The sequence below is a fragment of the Carassius auratus genome, unplaced genomic scaffold (genome assembly GCF_003368295.1).
Source record: "Carassius auratus strain Wakin unplaced genomic scaffold, ASM336829v1 scaf_tig00217584, whole genome shotgun sequence".
NCBI classification, from domain to species: Eukaryota; Metazoa; Chordata; class Actinopteri; order Cypriniformes; family Cyprinidae; genus Carassius; species Carassius auratus.
In genome coordinates this window covers 1-25,962 of record NW_020529133.1, presented here as the reverse complement: position 1 = coordinate 25,962, position 25,962 = coordinate 1, and the positions used below count along the sequence as shown (strand labels likewise).

The 25,962-nt window shown below is 46.6% G+C and overlaps 46 non-coding genes across 46 annotated transcripts; 14 read left to right on the top strand and 32 right to left on the bottom strand.

Annotated features, from left to right (window-relative positions):
* Positions 1-390: 390 nt before the first annotated feature.
* On the bottom strand, positions 391-463 carry trnar-acg (transfer RNA arginine (anticodon ACG)). The gene has a single exon. It is a non-coding gene; the product is annotated as a tRNA-Arg (tRNA).
* Positions 464-633: 170 nt separating this feature from the next.
* Positions 634-705, top strand: trnae-cuc (transfer RNA glutamic acid (anticodon CUC)). The gene has a single exon. It is a non-coding gene; the product is annotated as a tRNA-Glu (tRNA).
* A 317-nt stretch (positions 706-1,022) lies between these two features.
* On the bottom strand, positions 1,023-1,094 carry trnae-uuc (transfer RNA glutamic acid (anticodon UUC)). Its single transcript has one exon. It is a non-coding gene; the product is annotated as a tRNA-Glu (tRNA).
* Positions 1,095-2,310: 1,216 nt separating this feature from the next.
* trnar-acg (transfer RNA arginine (anticodon ACG)) lies at positions 2,311-2,383 on the bottom strand. Its single transcript has one exon. It is a non-coding gene; the product is annotated as a tRNA-Arg (tRNA).
* A 168-nt stretch (positions 2,384-2,551) lies between these two features.
* trnae-cuc (transfer RNA glutamic acid (anticodon CUC)) lies at positions 2,552-2,623 on the top strand. Its single transcript has one exon. It is a non-coding gene; the product is annotated as a tRNA-Glu (tRNA).
* A 317-nt stretch (positions 2,624-2,940) lies between these two features.
* Positions 2,941-3,012, bottom strand: trnae-uuc (transfer RNA glutamic acid (anticodon UUC)). The gene has a single exon. It is a non-coding gene; the product is annotated as a tRNA-Glu (tRNA).
* Positions 3,013-4,228: 1,216 nt separating this feature from the next.
* trnar-acg (transfer RNA arginine (anticodon ACG)) lies at positions 4,229-4,301 on the bottom strand. The gene has a single exon. It is a non-coding gene; the product is annotated as a tRNA-Arg (tRNA).
* Positions 4,302-4,471: 170 nt separating this feature from the next.
* trnae-cuc (transfer RNA glutamic acid (anticodon CUC)) lies at positions 4,472-4,543 on the top strand. Its single transcript has one exon. It is a non-coding gene; the product is annotated as a tRNA-Glu (tRNA).
* A 317-nt stretch (positions 4,544-4,860) lies between these two features.
* On the bottom strand, positions 4,861-4,932 carry trnae-uuc (transfer RNA glutamic acid (anticodon UUC)). Its single transcript has one exon. It is a non-coding gene; the product is annotated as a tRNA-Glu (tRNA).
* Positions 4,933-5,736: 804 nt separating this feature from the next.
* trnar-acg (transfer RNA arginine (anticodon ACG)) lies at positions 5,737-5,809 on the bottom strand. The gene has a single exon. It is a non-coding gene; the product is annotated as a tRNA-Arg (tRNA).
* A 170-nt stretch (positions 5,810-5,979) lies between these two features.
* trnae-cuc (transfer RNA glutamic acid (anticodon CUC)) lies at positions 5,980-6,051 on the top strand. Its single transcript has one exon. It is a non-coding gene; the product is annotated as a tRNA-Glu (tRNA).
* Positions 6,052-6,368: 317 nt separating this feature from the next.
* trnae-uuc (transfer RNA glutamic acid (anticodon UUC)) lies at positions 6,369-6,440 on the bottom strand. Its single transcript has one exon. It is a non-coding gene; the product is annotated as a tRNA-Glu (tRNA).
* Positions 6,441-7,655: 1,215 nt separating this feature from the next.
* Positions 7,656-7,728, bottom strand: trnar-acg (transfer RNA arginine (anticodon ACG)). Its single transcript has one exon. It is a non-coding gene; the product is annotated as a tRNA-Arg (tRNA).
* Positions 7,729-7,906: 178 nt separating this feature from the next.
* On the top strand, positions 7,907-7,978 carry trnae-cuc (transfer RNA glutamic acid (anticodon CUC)). The gene has a single exon. It is a non-coding gene; the product is annotated as a tRNA-Glu (tRNA).
* Positions 7,979-8,295: 317 nt separating this feature from the next.
* trnae-uuc (transfer RNA glutamic acid (anticodon UUC)) lies at positions 8,296-8,367 on the bottom strand. Its single transcript has one exon. It is a non-coding gene; the product is annotated as a tRNA-Glu (tRNA).
* Positions 8,368-9,583: 1,216 nt separating this feature from the next.
* Positions 9,584-9,656, bottom strand: trnar-acg (transfer RNA arginine (anticodon ACG)). Its single transcript has one exon. It is a non-coding gene; the product is annotated as a tRNA-Arg (tRNA).
* Positions 9,657-9,826: 170 nt separating this feature from the next.
* On the top strand, positions 9,827-9,898 carry trnae-cuc (transfer RNA glutamic acid (anticodon CUC)). The gene has a single exon. It is a non-coding gene; the product is annotated as a tRNA-Glu (tRNA).
* Positions 9,899-10,215: 317 nt separating this feature from the next.
* trnae-uuc (transfer RNA glutamic acid (anticodon UUC)) lies at positions 10,216-10,287 on the bottom strand. The gene has a single exon. It is a non-coding gene; the product is annotated as a tRNA-Glu (tRNA).
* An 803-nt stretch (positions 10,288-11,090) lies between these two features.
* On the bottom strand, positions 11,091-11,163 carry trnar-acg (transfer RNA arginine (anticodon ACG)). The gene has a single exon. It is a non-coding gene; the product is annotated as a tRNA-Arg (tRNA).
* A 170-nt stretch (positions 11,164-11,333) lies between these two features.
* Positions 11,334-11,405, top strand: trnae-cuc (transfer RNA glutamic acid (anticodon CUC)). Its single transcript has one exon. It is a non-coding gene; the product is annotated as a tRNA-Glu (tRNA).
* Positions 11,406-11,722: 317 nt separating this feature from the next.
* On the bottom strand, positions 11,723-11,793 carry trnae-uuc (transfer RNA glutamic acid (anticodon UUC)). The gene has a single exon. It is a non-coding gene; the product is annotated as a tRNA-Glu (tRNA).
* Positions 11,794-13,009: 1,216 nt separating this feature from the next.
* trnar-acg (transfer RNA arginine (anticodon ACG)) lies at positions 13,010-13,082 on the bottom strand. The gene has a single exon. It is a non-coding gene; the product is annotated as a tRNA-Arg (tRNA).
* A 178-nt stretch (positions 13,083-13,260) lies between these two features.
* Positions 13,261-13,332, top strand: trnae-cuc (transfer RNA glutamic acid (anticodon CUC)). Its single transcript has one exon. It is a non-coding gene; the product is annotated as a tRNA-Glu (tRNA).
* A 106-nt stretch (positions 13,333-13,438) lies between these two features.
* Positions 13,439-13,526, bottom strand: trnay-gua (transfer RNA tyrosine (anticodon GUA)). The gene is given in 2 exon segments: positions 13,439-13,474; positions 13,490-13,526. It is a non-coding gene; the product is annotated as a tRNA-Tyr (tRNA).
* A 124-nt stretch (positions 13,527-13,650) lies between these two features.
* Positions 13,651-13,722, bottom strand: trnae-uuc (transfer RNA glutamic acid (anticodon UUC)). The gene has a single exon. It is a non-coding gene; the product is annotated as a tRNA-Glu (tRNA).
* A 1,216-nt stretch (positions 13,723-14,938) lies between these two features.
* Positions 14,939-15,011, bottom strand: trnar-acg (transfer RNA arginine (anticodon ACG)). Its single transcript has one exon. It is a non-coding gene; the product is annotated as a tRNA-Arg (tRNA).
* A 194-nt stretch (positions 15,012-15,205) lies between these two features.
* Positions 15,206-15,277, top strand: trnae-cuc (transfer RNA glutamic acid (anticodon CUC)). Its single transcript has one exon. It is a non-coding gene; the product is annotated as a tRNA-Glu (tRNA).
* Positions 15,278-15,382: 105 nt separating this feature from the next.
* On the bottom strand, positions 15,383-15,470 carry trnay-gua (transfer RNA tyrosine (anticodon GUA)). The gene is given in 2 exon segments: positions 15,383-15,418; positions 15,434-15,470. It is a non-coding gene; the product is annotated as a tRNA-Tyr (tRNA).
* Positions 15,471-16,795: 1,325 nt separating this feature from the next.
* On the bottom strand, positions 16,796-16,868 carry trnar-acg (transfer RNA arginine (anticodon ACG)). Its single transcript has one exon. It is a non-coding gene; the product is annotated as a tRNA-Arg (tRNA).
* A 173-nt stretch (positions 16,869-17,041) lies between these two features.
* trnae-cuc (transfer RNA glutamic acid (anticodon CUC)) lies at positions 17,042-17,113 on the top strand. Its single transcript has one exon. It is a non-coding gene; the product is annotated as a tRNA-Glu (tRNA).
* A 105-nt stretch (positions 17,114-17,218) lies between these two features.
* Positions 17,219-17,306, bottom strand: trnay-gua (transfer RNA tyrosine (anticodon GUA)). The gene is given in 2 exon segments: positions 17,219-17,254; positions 17,270-17,306. It is a non-coding gene; the product is annotated as a tRNA-Tyr (tRNA).
* A 124-nt stretch (positions 17,307-17,430) lies between these two features.
* trnae-uuc (transfer RNA glutamic acid (anticodon UUC)) lies at positions 17,431-17,503 on the bottom strand. The gene has a single exon. It is a non-coding gene; the product is annotated as a tRNA-Glu (tRNA).
* A 1,214-nt stretch (positions 17,504-18,717) lies between these two features.
* Positions 18,718-18,790, bottom strand: trnar-acg (transfer RNA arginine (anticodon ACG)). The gene has a single exon. It is a non-coding gene; the product is annotated as a tRNA-Arg (tRNA).
* Positions 18,791-18,955: 165 nt separating this feature from the next.
* Positions 18,956-19,027, top strand: trnae-cuc (transfer RNA glutamic acid (anticodon CUC)). The gene has a single exon. It is a non-coding gene; the product is annotated as a tRNA-Glu (tRNA).
* A 105-nt stretch (positions 19,028-19,132) lies between these two features.
* Positions 19,133-19,220, bottom strand: trnay-gua (transfer RNA tyrosine (anticodon GUA)). Its single transcript is given in 2 exon segments — positions 19,133-19,168; positions 19,184-19,220. It is a non-coding gene; the product is annotated as a tRNA-Tyr (tRNA).
* Positions 19,221-19,344: 124 nt separating this feature from the next.
* trnae-uuc (transfer RNA glutamic acid (anticodon UUC)) lies at positions 19,345-19,416 on the bottom strand. Its single transcript has one exon. It is a non-coding gene; the product is annotated as a tRNA-Glu (tRNA).
* A 1,216-nt stretch (positions 19,417-20,632) lies between these two features.
* On the bottom strand, positions 20,633-20,705 carry trnar-acg (transfer RNA arginine (anticodon ACG)). Its single transcript has one exon. It is a non-coding gene; the product is annotated as a tRNA-Arg (tRNA).
* A 189-nt stretch (positions 20,706-20,894) lies between these two features.
* trnae-cuc (transfer RNA glutamic acid (anticodon CUC)) lies at positions 20,895-20,966 on the top strand. The gene has a single exon. It is a non-coding gene; the product is annotated as a tRNA-Glu (tRNA).
* A 105-nt stretch (positions 20,967-21,071) lies between these two features.
* On the bottom strand, positions 21,072-21,161 carry trnat-ggu (transfer RNA threonine (anticodon GGU)). The gene is given in 2 exon segments: positions 21,072-21,107; positions 21,125-21,161. It is a non-coding gene; the product is annotated as a tRNA-Thr (tRNA).
* Positions 21,162-22,763: 1,602 nt separating this feature from the next.
* trnae-cuc (transfer RNA glutamic acid (anticodon CUC)) lies at positions 22,764-22,835 on the top strand. The gene has a single exon. It is a non-coding gene; the product is annotated as a tRNA-Glu (tRNA).
* A 105-nt stretch (positions 22,836-22,940) lies between these two features.
* Positions 22,941-23,028, bottom strand: trnay-gua (transfer RNA tyrosine (anticodon GUA)). Its single transcript is given in 2 exon segments — positions 22,941-22,976; positions 22,992-23,028. It is a non-coding gene; the product is annotated as a tRNA-Tyr (tRNA).
* A 193-nt stretch (positions 23,029-23,221) lies between these two features.
* On the bottom strand, positions 23,222-23,293 carry trnae-uuc (transfer RNA glutamic acid (anticodon UUC)). The gene has a single exon. It is a non-coding gene; the product is annotated as a tRNA-Glu (tRNA).
* A 1,213-nt stretch (positions 23,294-24,506) lies between these two features.
* Positions 24,507-24,579, bottom strand: trnar-acg (transfer RNA arginine (anticodon ACG)). The gene has a single exon. It is a non-coding gene; the product is annotated as a tRNA-Arg (tRNA).
* A 150-nt stretch (positions 24,580-24,729) lies between these two features.
* Positions 24,730-24,800, top strand: trnae-cuc (transfer RNA glutamic acid (anticodon CUC)). Its single transcript has one exon. It is a non-coding gene; the product is annotated as a tRNA-Glu (tRNA).
* A 105-nt stretch (positions 24,801-24,905) lies between these two features.
* On the bottom strand, positions 24,906-24,993 carry trnay-gua (transfer RNA tyrosine (anticodon GUA)). The gene is given in 2 exon segments: positions 24,906-24,941; positions 24,957-24,993. It is a non-coding gene; the product is annotated as a tRNA-Tyr (tRNA).
* Positions 24,994-25,117: 124 nt separating this feature from the next.
* trnae-uuc (transfer RNA glutamic acid (anticodon UUC)) lies at positions 25,118-25,189 on the bottom strand. The gene has a single exon. It is a non-coding gene; the product is annotated as a tRNA-Glu (tRNA).
* Between the last annotated feature and the right edge of the window lie 773 nt (positions 25,190-25,962).

The window sequence follows — 25,962 nt, the reverse complement described above, 5'->3', positions numbered from 1 at the left end:
ATTTTTAATATGCTGATTATTCGCTCGTTCAGTTTAATGCAGATTACAAATTATTCTCAATGTCCAGGTGGCAATTAGTGATAAGGCTTCAAAATGGCAAGCCTGTGACATCAAAACCACATGGCATTGCACCCTTCAAAGTAGTAAAGCGGTTACAGAGTAGCGATGAAATTGTTCATTCTAGAATCAACTGGCCCACCAGCCTGCATTTTGTGAGACGAATGGCAATACCAAAGCATGTCCGTGTCTCCCCTAGACATCGGAATGGGTGTGCAGAATGTGCCTTTTTTTGGAAAAAATAGAAGAATGCCTAGAGAGTTGCCTTTTGTTTTGGACTTTGGAGAAAAAAAACACAACAACAAAATAAGCCGGAGAAAAACAAGCACAGAGCGAGCCAGCCAGGAGTCGAACCTAGAATCTTCTGATCCGTAGTCAGACGCGTTATCCATTGCGCCACTGGCCCACCAAAAGTAAAGACCCCCGATTGTTACAGACTTGTTGGTTTTCGATGTGACGGTGGCAAGCATTGATGTCTGCTCATTCTCACCTTGTTATCAGGAGAACAGACTACCAGCCCTCCAGCCCTCCAGCCCACCAGCCCAGCAGCCCACGAGCCCTCCAGCCCACCATCCCTCCCTGGTGGTCTAGTGGTTAGGATTCGGCGCTCTCACCGCCGCGGCCCGGGTTCGATTCCCGGTCAGGGAAAGCTCTTTTGCCTTCCAATTGTGGACTGCGAATTCAAGCTCTGCTGACAGCTGTGAGAAAGCCAGCTCCAAGCCAAAACATTGGTGGGAACATGAAAAAAACACCTCATTCGAGCCGGAGTTGAACCAGCGACCTAAGGATGGCCAACACTCCAACCTACAGTCCTCCGCTCTACCAGCTGAGCTATCGAAGGGGCTAAGGGCTAGTCAGAACCTCGACATATCAGGGTTCTGTAGCTCTACTGCTGGCCAAAAAGTCACTTCTGGTGCAGGAAGATTTGCTGGATTTTTGAGGAGGGAAGCAAAAAGGAGCATGCATTCCCATACCGGGAGTTGAACCCGGGCCGCCTGGGTGAAAACCAGGAATCCTAACCGCTAGACCATATGGGATCTGGACACTTTAAACTGGCCATGGGCTTCTGGCGCACTTTCCATACATGTGGTCAGCGTGGGCGCAGGACCTTGTAGTGGCCTGTTGCTTTAGTTCTGTGACTGTAACAATGTGATAATAATTTGGCAAAACAAGAATTATCCAAAAGGACGGTTTTCTGAATTATATAGTGTTGTATGCATTCAGGGAATCTGTTTTTTCACTCAACCCGGGGGTTCAGTGTATTTGGGCAGATTCCTGTGATTGCAGAATTGATTCCTCAAACTGGTAATTAAGCTCTTGTCCAAGTGAAAATACTCGTGTCATCCATTTGAAAACACACACGGCAACCTTTATCTAGAGGAAAAACTGGAGTCAACCCCTGGCTGCGTACGAGAAAACCAGGAATCCTAACTGCTAGACCATATGGGAACTGGCCAGCTTTAACTGGCCACAAGCTTGTGGGCCACTTTCCATAAATGTGGCCAGTGTGGGCGCAGGGTTTTGTAGTGGCCTGTTGCTTTTGGTGTGTGACTGTAACAATGTGATAATAATTTGGCAATACAAGAATCATCCGAAGGGACGGTTTACTGAAATATATAGTGTTGCATGCATTCAAGGGACATGTTTGTTGACTCACACATGGTTCAGTTTTTTGGCCAGAATCCTGTGATTGCTGAATTTATACCTCGAACTGGTAATTAAGGTCTTGTCCAGGTGAAAATACTTGTGTCATGCATCTGAAAACACACATGGCAACCGTTATCTAGAGGAAAAACTGCCTATCGTCGGTCTGTCAAGGTACAAAACTGACATGTTGTGAGGTTAATAATGAAAGTGAGACCAATTTTTAATATGCTGATTATTCGCTCGTTCAGTTTAATGCAGATTACAAATTATTCTCAATGTCCAGGTGGCAATTAGTGATAAGGCTTCAAAATGGCAAGCCTGTGACATCAAAACCACATGGCATTGCACCCTTCAAAGTAGTAAAGCGGTTACAGAGTAGCGATGAAATTGTTCATTCTAGAATCAACTGGCCCACCAGCCTGCATTTTGTGAGACGAATGGCAATACCAAAGCATGTCCGTGTCTCCCCTAGACATCGGAATGGGTGTGCAGAATGTGCCTTTTTTTGGAAAAAATAGAAGAATGCCTAGAGAGTTGCCTTTTCTTTTGGACTTTGGAGAAAAAAAACACAACAACAAAATAAGCCGGAGAAAAACAAGCACAGAGCGAGCCAGCCAGGAGTCGAACCTAGAATCTTCTGATCCGTAGTCAGACGCGTTATCCATTGCGCCACTGGCCCACCAAAAGTAAAGACCCCCGATTGTTACAGACTTGTTGGTTTTCGATGTGACGGTGGCAAGCATTGATGTCTGCTCATTCTCACCTTGTTATCAGGAGAACAGACTACCAGCCCTCCAGCCCCAGCCCACCAGCCCAGCAGCCCACGAGCCCTCCAGCCCACCATCCCTCCCTGGTGGTCTAGTGGTTAGGATTCGGCGCTCTCACCGCCGCGGCCCGGGTTCGATTCCCGGTCAGGGAAAGCTCTTTTGCCTTCCAATTGTGGACTGCGAATTCAAGCTCTGCTGACAGCTGTGAGAAAGCCAGCTCCAAGCCAAAACATTGGTGGGAACATGAAAAAAACACCTCATTCGAGCCGGAGTTGAACCAGCGACCTAAGGATGGCCAACACTCCAACCTACAGTCCTCCGCTCTACCAGCTGAGCTATCGAAGGGGCTAAGGGCTAGTCAGAACCTAGACATATCAGGGTTCTGTAGCTCTACTGCTGGCCAAAAAGTCACTTCTGGTGCAGGAAGATTTGCTGGATTTTTGAGGAGGGAAGCAAAAAGGAGCATGCATTCCCATACCGGGAGTTGAACCCGGGCCGCCTGGGTGAAAACCAGGAATCCTAACCGCTAGACCATATGGGATCTGGACACTTTAAACTGGCCATGGGCTTCTGGCGCACTTTCCATACATGTGGTCAGCGTGGGCGCAGGACCTTGTAGTGGCCTGTTGCTTTAGTTCTGTGACTGTAACAATGTGATAATAATTTGGCAAAACAAGAATTATCCAAAAGGACGGTTTTCTGAATTATATAGTGTTGTATGCATTCAGGGAATCTGTTTTTTCACTCAACCCGGGGGTTCAGTGTATTTGGGCAGATTCCTGTGATTGCAGAATTGATTCCTCAAACTGGTAATTAAGCTCTTGTCCAAGTGAAAATACTCGTGTCATCCATTTGAAAACACACACGGCAACCTTTATCTAGAGGAAAAACTGGAGTCAACCCCTGGCTGCGTACGAGAAAACCAGGAATCCTAACTGCTAGACCATATGGGAACTGGCCAGCTTTAACTGGCCACAAGCTTGTGGGCCACTTTCCATAAATGTGGCCAGTGTGGGCGCAGGGTTTTGTAGTGGCCTGTTGCTTTTGGTGTGTGACTGTAACAATGTGATAATAATTTGGCAATACAAGAATCATCCGAAGGGACGGTTTACTGAAATATATAGTGTTGCATGCATTCAAGGGACATGTTTGTTGACTCACACATGGTTCAGTTTTTTGGCCAGAATCCTGTGATTGCTGAATTTATACCTCGAACTGGTAATTAAGGTCTTGTCCAGGTGAAAATACTTGTGTCATGCATCTGAAAACACACATGGCAACCGTTATCTAGAGGAAAAACTGCCTATCGTCGGTCTGTCAAGGTACAAAACTGACATGTTGTGAGGTTAATAATGAAAGTGAGACCAATTTTTAATATGCTGATTATTCGCTCGTTCAGTTTAATGCAGATTACAAATTATTCTCAATGTCCAGGTGGCAATTAGTGATAAGGCTTCAAAATGGCAAGCCTGTGACATCAAAACCACATGGCATTGCACCCTTCAAAGTAGTAAAGCGGTTACAGAGTAGCAATGAAATTGTTCATTCTAGAATCAACTGGCCCACCAGCCTGCATTTTGTGAGACGAATGGCAATACCAAAGCATGTCCGTGTCTCCCCTAGACATCGGAATGGGTGTGCAGAATGTGCCTTTTTTTGGAAAAAATAGAAGAATGCCTAGAGAGTTGCCTTTTGTTTTGGACTTTGGAGATAAAAAACACAACAACAAAATAAGCCGGAGAAAAACAAGCACAGAGCGAGCCAGCCAGGAGTCGAACCTAGAATCTTCTGATCCGTAGTCAGACGCGTTATCCATTGCGCCACTGGCCCACCAAAAGTAAAGACCCCCGATTGTTACAGACTTGTTGGTTTTCGATGTGACGGTGGCAAGCATTGATGTCTGCTCATTCTCACCTTGTTATCAGGAGAACAGACTACCAGCCCTCCAGCCCTCCAGCCCACCAGCCCAGCAGCCCACGAGCCCTCCAGCCCACCATCCCTCCCTGGTGGTCTAGTGGTTAGGATTCGGCGCTCTCACCGCCGCGGCCCGGGTTCGATTCCCGGTCAGGGAAAGCTCTTTTGCCTTCCAATTGTGGACTGCGAATTCAAGCTCTGCTGACAGCTGTGAGAAAGCCAGCTCCAAGCCAAAACATTGTTGGGAACATGAAAAAAACACCTCATTCGAGCCGGAGTTGAACCAGCGACCTAAGGATGGCCAACACTCCAACCTACAGTCCTCCGCTCTACCAGCTGAGCTATCGAAGGGGCTAAGGGCTAGTCAGAACCTAGACATATCAGGGTTCTGTAGCTCTACTGCTGGCCAAAAAGTCACTTCTGGTGCAGGAAGATTTGCTGGATTTTTGAGGAGGGAAGCAAAAAGGAGCATGCATTCCCATACCGGGAGTTGAACCCGGGCCGCCTGGGTGAAAACCAGGAATCCTAACCGCTAGACCATATGGGATCTGGACACTTTAAACTGGCCATGGGCTTCTGGCGCACTTTCCATACATGTGGTCAGCGTGGGCGCAGGACCTTGTAGTGGCCTGTTGCTTTTGGTGTGTGACTGTAACAATGTGATAATAATTTGGCAATACAAGAATCATCCGAAGGGACGGTTTACTGAAATATATAGTGTTGCATGCATTCAAGGGACATGTTTGTTGACTCACACATGGTTCAGTTTTTTGGCCAGAATCCTGTGATTGCTGAATTTATACCTCGAACTGGTAATTAAGGTCTTGTCCAGGTGAAAATACTTGTGTCATGCATCTGAAAACACACATGGCAACCGTTATCTAGAGGAAAAACTGCCTATCGTCGGTCTGTCAAGGTACAAAACTGACATGTTGTGAGGTTAATAATGAAAGTGAGACCAATTTTTAATATGCTGATTATTCGCTCGTTCAGTTTAATGCAGATTACAAATTATTCTCAATGTCCAGGTGGCAATTAGTGATAAGGCTTCAAAATGGCAAGCCTGTGACATCAAAACCACATGGCATTGCACCCTTCAAAGTAGTAAAGCGGTTACAGAGTAGCGATGAAATTGTTCATTCTAGAATCAACTGGCCCACCAGCCTGCATTTTGTGAGACGAATGGCAATACCAAAGCATGTCCGTGTCTCCCCTAGACATCGGAATGGGTGTGCAGAATGTGCCTTTTTTTGGAAAAAATAGAAGAATGCCTAGAGAGTTGCCTTTTCTTTTGGACTTTGGAGAAAAAAAACACAACAACAAAATAAGCCGGAGAAAAACAAGCACAGAGCGAGCCAGCCAGGAGTCGAACCTAGAATCTTCTGATCCGTAGTCAGACGCGTTATCCATTGCGCCACTGGCCCACCATTAGTAAAGACCCCCGATTGTTACAGACTTGTTGGTTTTCGATGTGACGGTGGCAAGCATTGATGTCTGCTCATTCTCACCTTGTTATCAGGAGAACAGACTACCAGCCCTCCAGCCCACCAGCCCACCAGCCCAGCAGCCCACGAGCCCTCCAGCCCACCATCCCTCCCTGGTGGTCTAGTGGTTAGGATTCGGCGCTCTCACCGCCGCGGCCCGGGTTCGATTCCCGGTCAGGGAAAGCTCTTTTGTCTTCCAATTGTGGACTGCGAATTCAAGCTCTGCTGACAGCTGTGAGAAAGCCAGCTCCAAGCCAAAACATTGGTGGGAACATGAAAAAAACACCTCATTCGAGCCGGAGTTGAACCAGCGACCTAAGGATGGCCAACACTCCAACCTACAGTCCTCCGCTCTACCAGCTGAGCTATCGAAGGGGCTAAGGGCTAGTCAGAACCTAGACATATCAGGGTTCTGTAGCTCTACTGCTGGCCAAAAAGTCACTTCTGGTGCAGGAAGATTTGCTGGATTTTTGAGGAGGGAAGCAAAAAGGAGCATGCATTCCCATACCGGGAGTTGAACCCGGGCCGCCTGGGTGAAAACCAGGAATCCTAACCGCTAGACCATATGGGATCTGGACACTTTAAACTGGCCATGGGCTTCTGGCGCACTTTCCATACATGTGGTCAGCGTGGGCGCAGGACCTTGTAGTGGCCTGTTGCTTTAGTTCTGTGACTGTAACAATGTGATAATAATTTGGCAAAACAAGAATTATCCAAAAGGACGGTTTTCTGAATTATATAGTGTTGTATGCATTCAGGGAATCTGTTTTTTCACTCAACCCGGGGGTTCAGTGTATTTGGGCAGATTCCTGTGATTGCAGAATTGATTCCTCAAACTGGTAATTAAGCTCTTGTCCAAGTGAAAATACTCGTGTCATCCATTTGAAAACACACACGGCAACCTTTATCTAGAGGAAAAACTGGAGTCAACCCCTGGCTGCGTACGAGAAAACCAGGAATCCTAACTGCTAGACCATATGGGAACTGGCCAGCTTTAACTGGCCACAAGCTTGTGGGCCACTTTCCATAAATGTGGCCAGTGTGGGCGCAGGGTTTTGTAGTGGCCTGTTGCTTTTGGTGTGTGACTGTAACAATGTGATAATAATTTGGCAATACAAGAATCATCCGAAGGGACGGTTTACTGAAATATATAGTGTTGCATGCATTCAAGGGACATGTTTGTTGACTCACACATGGTTCAGTTTTTTGGCCAGAATCCTGTGATTGCTGAATTTATACCTCGAACTGGTAATTAAGGTCTTGTCCAGGTGAAAATACTTGTGTCATGCATCTGAAAACACACATGGCAACCGTTATCTAGAGGAAAAACTGCCTATCGTCGGTCTGTCAAGGTACAAAACTGACATGTTGTGAGGTTAATAATGAAAGTGAGACCAATTTTTAATATGCTGATTATTCGCTCGTTCAGTTTAATGCAGATTACAAATTATTCTCAATGTCCAGGTGGCAATTAGTGATAAGGCTTCAAAATGGCAAGCCTGTGACATCAAAACCACATGGCATTGCACCCTTCAAAGTAGTAAAGCGGTTACAGAGTAGCGATGAAATTGTTCATTCTAGAATCAACTGGCCCACCAGCCTGCATTTTGTGAGACGAATGGCAATACCAAAGCATGTCCGTGTCTCCCCTAGACATCGGAATGGGTGTGCAGAATGTGCCTTTTTTTGGAAAAAATAGAAGAATGCCTAGAGAGTTGCCTTTTGTTTTGGACTTTGGAGAAAAAAACACAACAACAAAATAAGCCGGAGAAAAACAAGCACAGAGCGAGCCAGCCAGGAGTCGAACCTAGAATCTTCTGATCCGTAGTCAGACGCGTTATCCATTGCGCCACTGGCCCACCAAAAGTAAAGACCCCCGATTGTTACAGACTTGTTGGTTTTCGATGTGACGGTGGCAAGCATTGATGTCTGCTCATTCTCACCTTGTTATCAGGAGAACAGACTACCAGCCCTCCAGCCCTCCAGCCCACCAGCCCACCAGCCCAGCAGCCCACGAGCCCTCCAGCCCACCATCCCTCCCTGGTGGTCTAGTGGTTAGGATTCGGCGCTCTCACCGCCGCGGCCCGGGTTCGATTCCCGGTCAGGGAAAGCTCTTTTGCCTTCCAATTGTGGACTGCGAATTCAAGCTCTGCTGACAGCTGTGAGAAAGCCAGCTCCAAGCCAAAACATTGGTGGGAACATGAAAAAAACACCTCATTCGAGCCGGAGTTGAACCAGCGACCTAAGGATGGCCAACACTCCAACCTACAGTCCTCCGCTCTACCAGCTGAGCTATCGAAGGGGCTAAGGGCTAGTCAGAACCTCGACATATCAGGGTTCTGTAGCTCTACTGCTGGCCAAAAAGTCACTTCTGGTGCAGGAAGATTTGCTGGATTTTTGAGGAGGGAAGCAAAAAGGAGCATGCATTCCCATACCGGGAGTTGAACCCGGGCCGCCTGGGTGAAAACCAGGAATCCTAACCGCTAGACCATATGGGATCTGGACACTTTAAACTGGCCATGGGCTTCTGGCGCACTTTCCATACATGTGGTCAGCGTGGGCGCAGGACCTTGTAGTGGCCTGTTGCTTTAGTTCTGTGACTGTAACAATGTGATAATAATTTGGCAAAACAAGAATTATCCAAAAGGACGGTTTTCTGAATTATATAGTGTTGTATGCATTCAGGGAATCTGTTTTTTCACTCAACCCGGGGGTTCAGTGTATTTGGGCAGATTCCTGTGATTGCAGAATTGATTCCTCAAACTGGTAATTAAGCTCTTGTCCAAGTGAAAATACTCGTGTCATCCATTTGAAAACACACACGGCAACCTTTATCTAGAGGAAAAACTGGAGTCAACCCCTGGCTGCGTACGAGAAAACCAGGAATCCTAACTGCTAGACCATATGGGAACTGGCCAGCTTTAACTGGCCACAAGCTTGTGGGCCACTTTCCATAAATGTGGCCAGTGTGGGCGCAGGGTTTTGTAGTGGCCTGTTGCTTTTGGTGTGTGACTGTAACAATGTGATAATAATTTGGCAATACAATAATCATCCGAAGGGACGGTTTACTGAAATATATAGTGTTGCATGCATTCAAGGGACATGTTTGTTGACTCACACAAGGTTCAGTTTTTTGGCCAGAATCCTGTGATTGCTGAATTTATACCTCGAACTGGTAATTAAGGTCTTGTCCAGGTGAAAATACTTGTGTCATGCATCTGAAAACACACATGGCAACCGTTATCTAGAGGAAAAACTGCCTATCGTCGGTCTGTCAAGGTACAAAACTGACATGTTGTGAGGTTAATAATGAAAGTGAGACCAATTTTTAATATGCTGATTATTCGCTCGTTCAGTTTAATGCAGATTACAAATTATTCTCAATGTCCAGGTGGCAATTAGTGATAAGGCTTCAAAATGGCAAGCCTGTGACATCAAAACCACATGGCATTGCACCCTTCAAAGTAGTAAAGCGGTTACAGAGTAGCAATGAAATTGTTCATTCTAGAATCAACTGGCCCACCAGCCTGCATTTTGTGAGACGAATGGCAATACCAAAGCATGTCCGTGTCTCCCCTAGACATCGGAATGGGTGTGCAGAATGTGCCTTTTTTTGGAAAAAATAGAAGAATGCCTAGAGAGTTGCCTTTTGTTTTGGACTTTGGAGATAAAAAACACAACAACAAAATAAGCCGGAGAAAAACAAGCACAGAGCGAGCCAGCCAGGAGTCGAACCTAGAATCTTCTGATCCGTAGTCAGACGCGTTATCCATTGCGCCACTGGCCCACCAAAAGTAAAGACCCCCGATTGTTACAGACTTGTTGGTTTTCGATGTGACGGTGGCAAGCATTGATGTCTGCTCATTCTCACCTTGTTATCAGGAGAACAGACTACCAGCCCTCCAGCCCTCCAGCCCACCAGCCCAGCAGCCCACGAGCCCTCCAGCCCACCATCCCTCCCTGGTGGTCTAGTGGTTAGGATTCGGCGCTCTCACCGCCGCGGCCCGGGTTCGATTCCCGGTCAGGGAAAGCTCTTTTGCCTTCCAATTGTGGACTGCGAATTCAAGCTCTGCTGACAGCTGTGAGAAAGCCAGCTCCAAGCCAAAACATTGTTGGGAACATGAAAAAAACACCTCATTCGAGCCGGAGTTGAACCAGCGACCTAAGGATGGCCAACACTCCAACCTACAGTCCTCCGCTCTACCAGCTGAGCTATCGAAGGGGCTAAGGGCTAGTCAGAACCTAGACATATCAGGGTTCTGTAGCTCTACTGCTGGCCAAAAAGTCACTTCTGGTGCAGGAAGATTTGCTGGATTTTTGAGGAGGGAAGCAAAAAGGAGCATGCATTCCCATACCGGGAGTTGAACCCGGGCCGCCTGGGTGAAAACCAGGAATCCTAACCGCTAGACCATATGGGATCTGGACACTTTAAACTGGCCATGGGCTTCTGGCGCACTTTCCATACATGTGGTCAGCGTGGGCGCAGGACCTTGTAGTGGCCTGTTGCTTTTGGTGTGTGACTGTAACAATGTGATAATAATTTGGCAATACAAGAATCATCCGAAGGGACGGTTTACTGAAATATATAGTGTTGCATGCATTCAAGGGACATGTTTGTTGACTCACACATGGTTCAGTTTTTTGGCCAGAATCCTGTGATTGCTGAATTTATACCTCGAACTGGTAATTAAGGTCTTGTCCAGGTGAAAATACTTGTGTCATGCATCTGAAACACACATGGCAACCGTTATCTAGAGGAAAAACTGCCTATCGTCGGTCTGTCAAGGTACAAAACTGACATGTTGTGAGGTTAATAATGAAAGTGAGACCAATTTTTAATATGCTGATTATTCGCTCGTTCAGTTTAATGCAGATTACAAATTATTCTCAATGTCCAGGTGGCAATTAGTGATAAGGCTTCAAAATGGCAAGCCTGTGACATCAAAACCACATGGCATTGCACCCTTCAAAGTAGTAAAGCGGTTACAGAGTAGCGATGAAATTGTTCATTCTAGAATCAACTGGCCCACCAGCCTGCATTTTGTGAGATGAATGGCAATACCAAAGCATGTCCGTGTCTCCCCTAGACATCGGAATGGGTGTGCAGAATGTGCCTTTTTTTGGAAAAAATAGAAGAATGCCTAGAGAGTTGCCTTTTCTTTTGGACTTTGGAGAAAAAAAACACAACAACAAAATAAGCCGGAGAAAAACAAGCACAGAGCGAGCCAGCCAGGAGTCGAACCTAGAATCTTCTGATCCGTAGTCAGACGCGTTATCCATTGCGCCACTGGCCCACCAAAAGTAAAGACCCCCGATTGTTACAGACTTGTTGGTTTTCGATGTGACGGTGGCAAGCATTGATGTCTGCTCATTCTCACCTTGTTATCAGGAGAACAGACTACCAGCCCTCCAGCCCTCCAGCCCACCAGCCCAGCAGCCCACGAGCCCTCCAGCCCACCATCCCTCCCTGGTGGTCTAGTGGTTAGGATTCGGCGCTCTCACCGCCGCGGCCCGGGTTCGATTCCCGGTCAGGGAAAGCTCTTTTGCCTTCCAATTGTGGACTGCGAATTCAAGCTCTGCTGACAGCTGTGAGAAAGCCAGCTCCAAGCCAAAACATTGGTGGGAACATGAAAAAAACACCTCATTCGAGCCGGAGTTGAACCAGCGACCTAAGGATGGCCAACACTCCAACCTACAGTCCTCCGCTCTACCAGCTGAGCTATCGAAGGGGCTAAGGGCTAGTCAGAACCTAGACATATCAGGGTTCTGTAGCTCTACTGCTGGCCAAAAAGTCACTTCTGGTGCAGGAAGATTTGCTGGATTTTTGAGGAGGGAAGCAAAAAGGAGCATGCATTCCCATACCGGGAGTTGAACCCGGCCGCCTGGGTGAAAACCAGGAATCCTAACCGCTAGACCATATGGGATTTGGACACTTTAAACTGGCCATGGGCTTCTGGCGCACTTTCCATACATGTGGTCAGCGTGGGCGAAGGACCTTGTAGTGGCCTGTTGCTTTAGTTCTGTGACTGTAACAATGTGATAATAATTTGGCAAAACAAGAATTATCCAAAAGGACGGTTTTCTGAATTATATAGTGTTGTATGCATTCAGGGAATCTGTTTTTTCACTCAACCCGGGGGTTCAGTGTATTTGGGCAGATTCCTGTGATTGCAGAATTGATTCCTCAAACTGGTAATTAAGCTCTTGTCCAAGTGAAAATACTCGTGTCATCCATTTGAAAACACACACGGCAACCTTTATCTAGAGGAAAAACTGGAGTCAACCCCTGGCTGCGTACAAGAAAACCAGGAATCCTAACTGCTAGACCATATGGGAACTGGCCAGCTTTAACTGGCCACAAGCTTGTGGGCCACTTTCCATAAATGTGGCCAGTGTGGGCGCAGGGTTTTGTAGTGGCCTGTTGCTTTTGGTGTGTGACTGTAACAATGTGATAATAATTTGGCAATACAAGAATCATCCGAAGGGACGGTTTACTGAAATATATAGTGTTGCATGCATTCAAGGGACATGTTTGTTGACTCACACATGGTTCAGTTTTTTGGCCAGAATCCTGTGATTGCTGAATTTATACCTCGAACTGGTAATTAAGGTCTTGTCCAGGTGAAAATACTTGTGTCATGCATCTGAAAACACACATGGCAACCGTTATCTAGAGGAAAAACTGCCTATCGTCGGTCTGTCAAGGTACAAAACTGACATGTTGTGAGGTTAATAATGAAAGTGAGACCAATTTTTAATATGCTGATTATTCGCTCGTTCAGTTTAATGCAGATTACAAATTATTCTCAATGTCCAGGTGGCAATTAGTGATAAGGCTTCAAAATGGCAAGCCTGTGACATCAAAACCACATGGCATTGCACCCTTCAAAGTAGTAAAGCGGTTACAGAGTAGCGATGAAATTGTTCATTCTAGAATCAACTGGCCCACCAGCCTGCATTTTGTGAGACGAATGGCAATACCAAAGCATGTCCGTGTCTCCCCTAGACATCGGAATGGGTGTGCAGAATGTGCCTTTTTTTGGAAAAAATAGAAGAATGCCTAGAGAGTTGCCTTTTCTTTTGGACTTTGGAGAAAAAAAACACAACAACAAAATAAGCCGGAGAAAAACAAGCACAGAGCGAGCCAGCCAGGAGTCGAACCTAGAATCTTCTGATCCGTAGTCAGACGCGTTATCCATTGCGCCACTGGCCCACCAAAAGTAAAGACCCCCGATTGTTACAGACTTGTTGGTTTTCGATGTGACGGTGGCAAGCATTGATGTCTGCTCATTCTCACCTTGTTATCAGGAGAACAGACTACCAGCCCTCCAGCCCTCCAGCCCCAGCCCACCAGCCCCAGCCAGCCCACGAGCCCTCCAGCCCACCATCCCTCCCTGGTGGTCTAGTGGTTAGGATTCGGCGCTCTCACCGCCGCGGCCCGGGTTCGATTCCCGGTCAGGGAAAGCTCTTTTGCCTTCCAATTGTGGACTGCGAATTCAAGCTCTGCTGACAGCTGTGAGAAAGCCAGCTCCAAGCCAAAACATTGGTGGGAACATGGAAAAAAACACCTCCTTCGAGCCGGAGTTGAACCAGCGACCTAAGGATGGCCAACACTCCAACCTACAGTCCTCCGCTCTACCAGCTGAGCTATCGAAGGGGCTAAGGGCTAGTCAGAACCTCGACATATCAGGGTTCTGTAGCTCTACTGCTGGCCAAAAAGTCACTTCTGGTGCAGGAAGATTTGCTGGATTTTTGAGGAGGGAAGCAAAAAGGAGCATGCATTCCCATACCGGGAGTTGAACCCGGGCCGCCTGGGTGAAAACCAGGAATCCTAACCGCTAGACCATATGGGATTTGGACACTTTAAACTGGCCATGGGCTTCTGGCGCACTTTCCATACATGTGGTCAGCGTGGGCGCAGGACCTTGTAGTGGCCTGTTGCTTTAGTTCTGTGACTGTAACAATGTGATAATAATTTGGCAAAACAAGAATTATCCAAAAGGACGATTTTCTGAATTATATAGTGTTGTATGCATTCAGGGAATCTGTTTTTTCACTCAACCCGGGGGTTCAGTGTATTTGGGCAGATTCCTGTGATTGCAGAATTGATTCCTCAAACTGGTAATTAAGCTCTTGTCCAAGTGAAAATACTCGTGTCATCCATTTGAAAACACACACGGCAACCTTTATCTAGAGGAAAAACTGGAGTCAACCCCTGGCTGCGTACGAGAAAACCAGGAATCCTAACTGCTAGACCATATGGGAACTGGCCAGCTTTAACTGGCCACAAGCTTGTGGGCCACTTTCCATAAATGTGGCCAGTGTGGGCGCAGGGTTTTGTAGTGGCCTGTTGCTTTTGGTGTGTGACTGTAACAATGTGATAATAATTTGGCAATACAAGAATCATCCGAAGGGACGGTTTACTGAAATATATAGTGTTGCATGCATTCAAGGGACATGTTTGTTGACTCACACATGGTTCAGTTTTTTGGCCAGAATCCTGTGATTGCTGAATTTATACCTCGAACTGGTAATTAAGGTCTTGTCCAGGTGAAAATACTTGTGTCATGCATCTGAAAACACACATGGCAACCGTTATCTAGAGGAAAAACTGCCTATCGTCGGTCTGTCAAGGTACAAAACTGACATGTTGTGAGGTTAATAATGAAAGTGAGACCAATTTTTAATATGCTGATTATTCGCTCGTTCAGTTTAATGCAGATTACAAATTATTCTCAATGTCCAGGTGGCAATTAGTGATAAGGCTTCAAAATGGCAAGCCTGTGACATCAAAACCACATGGCATTGCACCCTTCAAAGTAGTAAAGCGGTTACAGAGTAGCGATGAAATTGTTCATTCTAGAATCAACTGGCCCACCAGCCAGCATTTTGTGAGATGAATGGCAATACCAAAGCATGTCCGTGTCTCCCCTAGACATCGGAATGGGTGTGCAGAATGTGCCTTTTTTTGGAAAAAATAGAAGAATGCCTAGAGAGTTGCCTTTTCTTTTGGACTTTGGAGAAAAAAAACACAACAACAAAATAAGCCGGAGAAAAACAAGCACAGAGCGAGCCAGCCAGGAGTCGAACCTAGAATCTTCTGATCCGTAGTCAGACGCGTTATCCATTGCGCCACTGGCCCACCATTAGTAAAGACCCCCGATTGTTACAGACTTGTTGGTTTTCGATGTGACGGTGGCAAGCATTGATGTCTGCTCATTCTCACCTTGTTATCAGGAGAACAGACTACCAGCCCTCCAGCCCACCAGCCCACCAGCCCACGAGCCCTCCAGCCCTCCTGCCCACCAGCCCACGAGCCCTCCAGCCCACCATCCATCCCTGGTGGTCTAGTGGTTAGGATTCGGCGCTCTCACCGCCGCGGCCCGGGTTCGATTCCCGGTCAGGGAAAGCTCTTTTGCCTTCCAATTGTGGACTGCGAATTCAAGCTCTGCTGACAGCTGTGAGAAAGCCAGCTCCAAGCCAAAACATTGGTGGGAACATGAAAAAACCACCTCCTTCGAGCCGGAGTTGAACCAGCGACCTAAGGATGGCCAACACTCCAACCTACAGTCCTCCGCTCTACCAGCTGAGCTATCGAAGGGGCTAAGGGCTAGTCAGAACCTCGACATATCAGGGTTCTGTAGCTCTACTACTGGCCAAAAAGTCAAAAAAAAAAAAACCAGGAATCCTAACCGCTAGACCATATGGGATCTGGACACTTTAAACTGGCCATGGGCTTCTGGCGCACTTTCCATACATGTGGTCAGCGTGGGCGCAGGACCTTGTAGTGGCCTGTTGCTTTAGTTCTGTGACTGTAACAATGTGATAATAATTTGGCAAAACAAGAATTATCCAAAAGGACGGTTTTCTGAATTATATAGTGTTGTATGCATTCAGGGAATCTGTTTTTTCACTCAACCCGGGGGTTCAGTGTATTTGGGCAGATTCCTGTGATTGCAGAATTGATTCCTCAAACTGGTAATTAAGCTCTTGTCCAAGTGAAAATACTCGTGTCATCCATTTGAAAACACACACGGCAACCTTTATCTAGAGGAAAAACTGGAGTCAACCCCTGGCTGCGTACAAGAAAACCAGGAATCCTAACTGCTAGACCATATGGGAACTGGCCAGCTTTAACTGGCCACAAGCTTGTGGGCCACTTTCCATAAATGTGGCCAGTGTGGGCGCAGGGTTTTGTAGTGGCCTGTTGCTTTTGGTGTGTGACTGTAACAATGTGATAATAATTTGGCAATACAAGAATCATCCGAAGGGACGGTTTACTGAAATATATAGTGTTGCATGCATTCAAGGGACATGTTTGTTGACTCACACAAGGATCAGTTTTTTGGCCAGAATCCTGTGATTGCTGAATTTATACCTCGAACTGGTAATTAAGGTCTTGTCCAGGTGAAAATACTTGTGTCATGCATCTGAAAACACACATGGCAACCGTTATCTAGAGGAAAAACTGCCTATCGTCGGTCTGTCAAGGTACAAAACTGACATGTTGTGAGGTTAATAATGAAAGTGAGACCAATTTTTAATATGCTGATTATTCGCTCGTTCAGTTTAATGCAGATTACAAATTATTCTCAATGTCCAGGTGGCAATTAGTGATAAGGCTTCAAAATGGCAAGCCTGTGACATCAAAACCACATGGCATTGCACCCTTCAAAGTAGTAAAGCGGTTACAGAGTAGCGATGAAATTGTTCATTCTAGAATCAACTGGCCCACCAGCCTGCATTTTGTGAGACGAATGGCAATACCAAAGCATGTCCGTGTCTCCCCTAGACATCGGAATGGGTGTGCAGAATGTGCCTTTTTTTGGAAAAAATAGAAGAATGCCTAGAGAGTTGCCTTTTGTTTTGGACTTTGGAGAAAAAAAACACAACAACAAAATAAGCCGGAGAAAAACAAGCACAGAGCGAGCCAGCCAGGAGTCGAACCTAGAATCTTCTGATCCGTAGTCAGACGCTTTATCCATTGCGCCACTGGCCCACCATTAGTAAAGACCCCCGATTGTTACAGACTTGTTGGTTTTCGATGTGACGGTGGCAAGCATTGATGTCTGCTCATTCTCACCTTGTTATCAGGAGAACAGACTACCAGCCCTCCAGCCCACCAGCCCAGCAGCCCACGAGCCCTCCACGAGCCCTCCAGCCCACCATCCCTCCCTGGTGGTCTAGTGGTTAGGATTCGGCGCTCTCACCGCCGCGGCCCGGGTTCGATTCCCGGTCAGGGAAAGCTCTTTTGCCTTCCAATTGTGGACTGCGAATTCAAGCTCTGCTGACAGCTGTGAGAAAGCCAGCTCCAAGCCAAAACATTGGTGGGAACATGATAAAAACACCTCCTTCGAGCCGGAGTTGAACCAGCGACCTAAGGATGGCCAACACTCCAACCTACAGTCCTCCGCTCTACCAGCTGAGCTATCGAAGGGGCTAAGGGCTAGTCAGAACCCTCGACATATCAGGGTTCTGTAGCTCTACTGCTGGCCAAAAAGTCACTTCTGGTGCAGGAAGATTTGCTGGATTTTGAGGAGGGAAGCAAAAAGGAGCATGCATTCCCATACCGGGAGTTGAACCCTGGGCCGCCTGGGTGAAAACCAGGAATCCTAACCGCTAGACCATATGGGATTTGGACACTTTAAACTGGCCATGGGCTTCTGGCGCACTTTCCATACATGTGGTCAGCGTGGGCGCAGGACCTTGTAGTGGCCTGTTGCTTTAGTTCTGTGACTGTAACAATGTGATAATAATTTGGCAAAACAAGAATTATCCAAAAGGACGGTTTTCTGAATTATATAGTGTTGTATGCATTCAGGGAATCTGTTTTTTCACTCAACCCGGGGGTTCAGTGTATTTGGGCAGATTCCTGTGATTGTAGAATTGATTCCTCAAACTGGTAATTAAGCTCTTGTCCAAGTGAAAATACTCGTGTCATCCATTTGAAAACACACACGGCAACCTTTATCTAGAGGAAAAACTGGAGTCAACCCCTGGCTGCGTACGAGAAAACCAGGAATCCTAACTGCTAGACCATATGGGAACTGGCCAGCTTTAACTGGCCACAAGCTTGTGGGCCACTTTCCATAAATGTGGCCAGTGTGGGCGCAGGGTTTTGTAGTGGCCTGTTGCTTTTGGTGTGTGACTGTAACAATGTGATAATAATTTGGCAATACAAGAATCATCCGAAGGGACGGTTTACTGAAATATATAGTGTTGCATGCATTCAAGGGACATGTTTGTTGACTCACACATGGTTCAGTTTTTTGGCCAGAATCCTGTGATTGCTGAATTTATACCTCGAACTGGTAATTAAGGTCTTGTCCAGGTGAAAATACTTGTGTCATGCATCTGAAAACACACATGGCAACCGTTATCTAGAGGAAAAACTGCCTATCGTCGGTCTGTCAAGGTACAAAACTGACATGTTGTGAGGTTAATAATGAAAGTGAGACCAATTTTTAATATGCTGATTATTCGCTCGTTCAGTTTAATGCAGATTACAAATTATTCTCAATGTCCAGGTGGCAATTAGTGATAAGGCTTCAAAATGGCAAGCCTGTGACATCAAAACCACATGGCATTGCACCCTTCAAAGTAGTAAAGCGGTTACAGAGTAGCGATGAAATTGTTCATTCTAGAATCAACTGGCCCACCAGCCTGCATTTTGTGAGACGAATGGCAATACCAAAGCATGTCCGTGTCTCCCCTAGACATCGGAATGGGTGTGCAGAATGTGCCTTTTTTGGAAAAATAGAAGAATGCCTAGAGAGTTGCCTTTTCTTTTGGACTTTGGAGAAAAAAAACACAACAACAAAATAAGCCGGAGAAAAACAAGCACAGAGCGAGCCAGCCAGGAGTCGAACCTAGAATCTTCTGATCCGTAGTCAGACGCGTTATCCATTGCGCCACTGGCCCACCAAAAGTAAAGACCCCCGATTGTTACAGACTTGTTGGTTTTCGATGTGACGGTGGCAAGCATTGATGTCTGCTCATTCTCACCTTGTTATCAGGAGAACAGACTACCAGCCCTCCAGCCCACCAGCCCACCAGCAGCCCACGAGCCCTCCAGCCCACCATCCCTCCCTGGTGGTCTAGTGGTTAGGATTCGGCGCTCTCACCGCCGCGGCCCGGGTTCGATTCCCGGTCAGGGAAAGCTCTTTTGCCTTCCAATTGTGGACTGCGAATTCAAGCTCTGCTGACAGCTGTGAGAAAGCCAGCTCCAAGCCAAAACATTGGTGGGAACATGAAAAAAACACCTCCTTCGAGCCGGAGTTGAACCAGCGACCTAAGGATGGCCAACACTCCAACCTACAGTCCTCCGCTCTACCAGCTGAGCTATCGAAGGGGCTAAGGGCTAGTCAGAACCTCGACATATCAGGGTTCTGTAGCTCTACTGCTGGCCAAAAAGTCACTTCTGGTGCAGGAAGATTTGCTGGATTTTTGAGGAGGGAAGCAAAAAGGAGCATGCATTCCCATACCGGGAGTTGAACCCGGGCCGCCTGGGTGAAAACCAGGAATCCTAACCGCTAGACCATATGGGATTTGGACACTTTAAACTGGCCATGGGCTTCTGGCGCACTTTCCATACATGTGGTCAGCGTGGGCGAAGGACCTTGTAGTGGCCTGTTGCTTTAGTTCTGTGACTGTAACAATGTGATAATAATTTGGCAAAACAAGAATTATCCAAAAGGACGGTTTTCTGAATTATATAGTGTTGTATGCATTCAGGGAATCTGTTTTTTCACTCAACCCGGGGGTTCAGTGTATTTGGGCAGATTCCTGTGATTGCAGAATTGATTCCTCAAACTGGTAATTAAGCTCTTGTCCAAGTGAAAATACTCGTGTCATCCATTTGAAAACACACACGGCAACCTTTATCTAGAGGAAAAACTGGAGTCAACCCCTGGCTGCGTACGAGAAAACCAGGAATCCTAACTGCTAGACCATATGGGAACTGGCCAGCTTTAACTGGCCACAAGCTTGTGGGCCACTTTCCATAAATGTGGCCAGTGTGGGCGCAGGGTTTTGTAGTGGCCTGTTGCTTTTGGTGTGTGACTGTAACAATGTGATAATAATTTGGCAATACAAGAATCATCCGAAGGGACGGTTTACTGAAATATATAGTGTTGCATGCATTCAAGGGACATGTTTGTTGACTCACACATGGTTCAGTTTTTTGGCCAGAATCCTGTGATTGCTGAATTTATACCTCGAACTGGTAATTAAGGTCTTGTCCAGGTGAAAATACTTGTGTCATGCATCTGAAAACACACATGGCAACCGTTATCTAGAGGAAAAACTGCCTATCGTCGGTCTGTCAAGGTACAAAACTGACATGTTGTGAGGTTAATAATGAAAGTGAGACCAATTTTTAATATGCTGATTATTCGCTCGTTCAGTTTAATGCAGATTACAAATTATTCTCAATGTCCAGGTGGCAATTAGTGATAAGGCTTCAAAATGGCAAGCCTGTGACATCAAAACCACATGGCATTGCACCCTTCAAAGTAGTAAAGCGGTTACAGAGTAGCGATGAAATTGTTCATTCTAGAATCAACTGGCCCACCAGCCAGCATTTTGTGAGATGAATGGCAATACCAAAGCATGTCCGTGTCTCCCCTAGACATCGGAATGGGTGTGCAGAATGTGCCTTTTTTTGGAAAAAATAGAAGAATGCCTAGAGAGTTGCCTTTTCTTTTGGACTTTGGAGAAAAAAAACACAACAACAAAATAAGCCGGAGAAAAACAAGCACAGAGCGAGCCAGCCAGGAGTCGAACCTAGAATCTTCTGATCCGTAGTCAGACGCGTTATCCATTGCGCCACTGGCCCACCATTAGTAAAGACCCCCGATTGTTACAGACTTGTTGGTTTTCGATGTGACGGTGGCAAGCATTGATGTCTGCTCATTCTCACCTTGTTATCAGGAGAACAGACTACCAGCCCTCCAGCCCACCAGCCCACCAGCCCACGAGCCCCCAGCCTCCTGCCCAGCCCACGAGCCCTCCAGCCCACCATCCCTCCCTGGTGGTCTAGTGGTTAGGATTCGGCGCTCTCACCGCCGCGGCCCGGGTTCGATTCCCGGTCAGGGAAAGCTCTTTTGCCTTCCAATTGTGGACTGCGAATTCAAGCTCTGCTGACAGCTGTGAGAAAGCCAGCTCCAAGCCAAAACATTGGTGGGAACATGAAAAAAACACCTCCTTCGAGCCGGAGTTGAACCAGCGACCTAAGGATGGCCAACACTCCCAACCTACCAGTCCTCCGCTCTACCAGCTGAGCTATCGAAGGGGCTAAGGGCTAGTCAGAACCTCGACATATCAGGGTTCTGTAGCTCTACTGCTGGCCAAAAGTCAAAAAAAAAAAAACCAGGAATCCTAACCGCTAGACCATATGGGATCTGGACACTTTAAACTGGCCATGGGCTTCTGGCGCACTTTCCATACATGTGGTCAGCGTGGGCGCAGGACCTTGTAGTGGCCTGTTTGCTTTAGTTCTGTGACTGTAACAATGTGATAATAATTTGGCAAAACAAGAATTATCCAAAAGGACGGTTTTTCTGAATTATATAGTGTTGTATGCATTCAGGGAATCTGTTTTTTCACTCAACCCGGGGGTTCAGTGTATTTGGGCAGATTCCTGTGATTGCAGAATTGATTCCTCAAACTGGTAATTAAGCTCTTGTCCAAGTGAAAATACTCGTGTCATCCATTTGAAAACACACACGGCAACCTTTATCTAGAGGAAAAACTGGAGTCAACCCCTGGCTGCGTACGAGAAAACCAGGAATCCTAACTGCTAGACCATATGGGAACTGGCCAGCTTTAACTGGCCACAAGCTTGTGGGCCACTTTCCATAAATGTGGCCAGTGTGGGCGCAGGGTTTTGTAGTGGCCTGTTGCTTTTGGTGTGTGACTGTAACAATGTGATAATAATTTGGCAATACAAGAATCATCCGAAGGGACGGTTTACTGAAATATATAGTGTTGCATGCATTCAAGGGACATGTTTGTTGACTCACACATGGTTCAGTTTTTTGGCCAGAATCCTGTGATTGCTGAATTTATACCTCGAACTGGTAATTAAGGTCTTGTCCAGGTGAAAATACTTGTGTCATGCATCTGAAACACACATGGCAACCGTTATCTAGAGGAAAAACTGCCTATCGCGGTCTGTCAAGGTACAAAACTGACATGTTGTGAGGTTAATAATGAAAGTGAGACCAATTTTTAATATGCTGATTATTCGCTCGTTCAGTTTAATGCAGATTACAAATTATTCTCAATGTCCAGGTGGCAATTAGTGATAAGGCTTCAAAATGGCAAGCCTGTTGACATCAAAACCACATGGCATTGCACCCTTCAAAGTAGTAAAGCGGTTACAGAGTAGCGATGAAATTGGTTCATTCTAGAATCAACTGGCCCACCAGCCTGCATTTTGTGAGACGAATGGCAATACCAAAGCATGTCCGTGTCTCCCCTAGACATCGGAATGGGTGTGCAGAATGTGCCTTTTTTTGGAAAAAATAGAAGAATGCCTAGAGAGTTGCCTTTTCTTTTGGACTTTGGAGAAAAAAAAACACAACAACAAAATAAGCCGGAGAAAAACAAGCACAGAGCGAGCCAGCCAGGAGTCAAACCTAGAATCTTCTGATCCGTAGTCAGACGTGTTATCCATTGCGCCACTGGCCCACCATTAGTAAAGACCCCCGATTGTTACAGACTTGTTGGTTTTCGATGTGACGGTGGCAAGCATTGATGTCTGCTCATTCTCACCTTGTTATCAGGAGAACAGACTACCAGCCCTCCAGCCCACCAGCCCACCAGCCCACCAGCCCTCTAGCCCACCAGCCCTCCTGCCCACCAGCCGACGAGCCCTCCAGCCCACCATCCCTCCCTGGTGGTCTAGTGGTTAGGATTCGGCGCTCTCAACGCCGCGGCCCGGGTTCGATTCCCGGTCAGGGAAAGCTCTTTTGCCTTCCAATTGTGGACTGCGAATTCAAGATCTGCTGACAGCTGTGAGAAAGCCAGCTCCAAGCCAAAACATTGGTGGGAACATGAGAAAAACACCTCCTTCGAGCCGGAGTTGAACCAGCGACCTAAGGATGGCCAACACTCCAACCTACAGTCCTCCGCTCTACCAGCTGAGCTATCGAAGGGGCTAAGGGCTAGTCAGAACCTCGACATATCAGGGTTCTGTAGCTCTACTGCTGGCTAAAAGTCACTTCGGTGCAGGAAGACTGGATCAGAATACATATCAGGGTTCTGTAGCTCTACTGCTGGCCAAAAAGTCACTTCTGGTGCAGGAAGATTTGCTGGATTTTTGAGGAGGGAAGCAAAAAGGAGCATGCATTCCCATACCGGGAGTTGAACCCGGGCCGCCTGGGTGAAAACCAGGAATCCTAACCGCTAGACCATATGGGATTTGGACACTTTAAACTGGCCATGGGCTTCTGGCGCACTTTCCATACATGTGGTCAGCGTGGGCGCAGGACCTTGTAGTGGCCTGTTGCTTTAGTTCTGTGACTGTAACAATGTGATAATAATTTGGCAAAACAAGAATTATCCAAAAGGACGGTTTTCTGAATTATATAGTGTTGTATGCATTCAGGGAATCTGTTTTTTCACTCAACCCGGGGGTTCAGTGTATTTGGGCAGATTCCTGTGATTGCAGAATTGATTCCTCAAACTGGTAATTAAGCTCTTGTCCAAGTGAAAATACTCGTGTCATCCATTTGAAAACACACACGGCAACCTTTATCTAGAGGAAAAACTGGAGTCAACCCCTGGCTGCGTACCAGAAAACCAGGAATCCTAACTGCTAGACCATATGGGAACTGGCCAGCTTTAACTGGCCACAAGCTTGTGGGCCACTTTCCATAAATGTGGCCAGTGTGGGCGCAGGGTTTTGTAGTGGCCTGTTGCTTTGGTGTGTGACTGTAACAATGTGATAATAATTTGGCAATACAAGAATCATCCGAAGGGACGGTTTACTGAAATATATAGTGTTGCATGCATTCAAGGGACATGTTTGTTGACTCACACATGGTTCAGTTTTTTGGCCAGAATCCTGTGATTGCTGAATTTATACCTCGAACTGGTAATTAAGGTCTTGTCCAGGTGAAAATACTTGTGTCATGCATCTGAAAACACACATGGCAACCGTTATCTAGAGGAAAAACTGCCTATCGTCGGTCTGTCAAGGTACAAAACTGACATGTTGTGAGGTTAATAATGAAAGTGAGACCAATTTTTAATATGCTGATTATTCGCTCGTTCAGTTTAATGCAGATTACAAATTATTCTCAATGTCCAGGTGGCAATTAGTGATAAGGCTTCAAAATGGCAAGCCTGTGACATCAAAACCACATGGCATTGCACCCTTCAAAGTAGTAAAGCGGTTACAGAGTAGCGATGAAATTGTTCATTCTAGAATCAACTGGCCACCAGCCTGCTTTTGTGAGATGAATGGCAATACCAAAGCATGTCCGTGTCTCCCCTAGACATCGGAATGGGTGTGCAGAATGTGCCTTTTTTGGAAAAAATAGAAAGAATGCCTAGAGATTGCCTTTTCTTTTGGACTTTGGGAGAAAAAAAACACAACAACAAAATAAGCCGGAGAAAAACAAGCACAGAGCGAGCCAGCCAGGAGTCGAACCTAGAATCTTCTGATCCGTAGTCAGACGCGTTATCCATTGCGCCACTGGCCCACCAAAAGTAAAGACCCCCGATTGTTACAGACTTGTTGGTTTTCGATGTGACGGTGGCAAGCATTGATGTCTGCTCATTCTCACCTTGTTATCAGGAGAACAGACTACCAGCCCTCCAGCCCACGCAGCCCAAGCCCAGCCCACCATCCCTCCCTGGTGGTCTAGTGGTTAGGATTCGGCGCTCTCACCGCCGCGGCCCGGGTTCGATTCCGGTCAGGGAAAGCTCTTTTGCCTTCCAATTGTGGACTGCGAATTCAAGCTCTGCTGACAGCTGTGAGAAAGCCAGCTCCAAGCCAAAACATTGGTGGGAACATGAAAAAAACACCTCCTTCGAGCCGGAGTTGAACCAGCGACCTAAGGATGGCCAACACTCCAACCTACAGTCCTCCGCTCTACCAGCTGAGCTATCGAAGGGGCTAAGGGCTAGTCAGAACCTCGACATATCAGGGTTCTGTAGCTCTACTGCTGGCCAAAAAGTCACTTCTGGTGCAGGAAGATTTGCTGGATTTTTGAGGAGGGAAGCAAAAAGGAGCATGCATTCCCATACCGGGAGTTGAACCCGGGCCGCCTGGGTGAAAACCAGGAATCCTAACCGCTAGACCATATGGGATTTGGACACTTTAAACTGGCCATGGGCTTCTGGCGCACTTTCCATACATGTGGTCAGCGTGGGCGCAGGACCTTGTAGTGGCCTGTTGCTTTAGTTCTGTGACTGTAACAATGTGATAATAATTTGGCAAAACAAGAATTATCCAAAAGGACGGTTTTCTGAATTATATAGTGTTGTATGCATTCAGGGAATCTGTTTTTTCACTCAACCCGGGGGTTCAGTGTATTTGGGCAGATTCCTGTGATTGCAGAATTGATTCCTCAAACTGGTAATTAAGCTCTTGTCCAAGTGAAAATACTCGTGTCATCCATTTGAAAACACACACGGCAACCTTTATCTAGAGGAAAAACTGGAGTCAACCCCTGGCTGCGTACGAGAAAACCAGGAATCCTAACTGCTAGACCATATGGGAACTGGCCAGCTTTAACTGGCCACAAGCTTGTGGGCCACTTTCCATAAATGTGGCCAGTGTGGGCGCAGGGTTTTGTAGTGGCCTGTTGCTTTTGGTGTGTGACTGTAACAATGTGATAATAATTTGGCAATACAAGAATCATCCGAAGGGACGGTTTACTGAAATATATAGTGTTGCATGCATTCAAGGGACATGTTTGTTGACTCACACATGGTTCAGTTTTTTGGCCAGAATCCTGTGATTGCTGAATTTATACCTCGAACTGGTAATTAAGGTCTTGTCCAGGTGAAAATACTTGTGTCATGCATCTGAAAACACACATGGCAACCGTTATTCTAGAGGAAAAACTGCCTATCGTCGG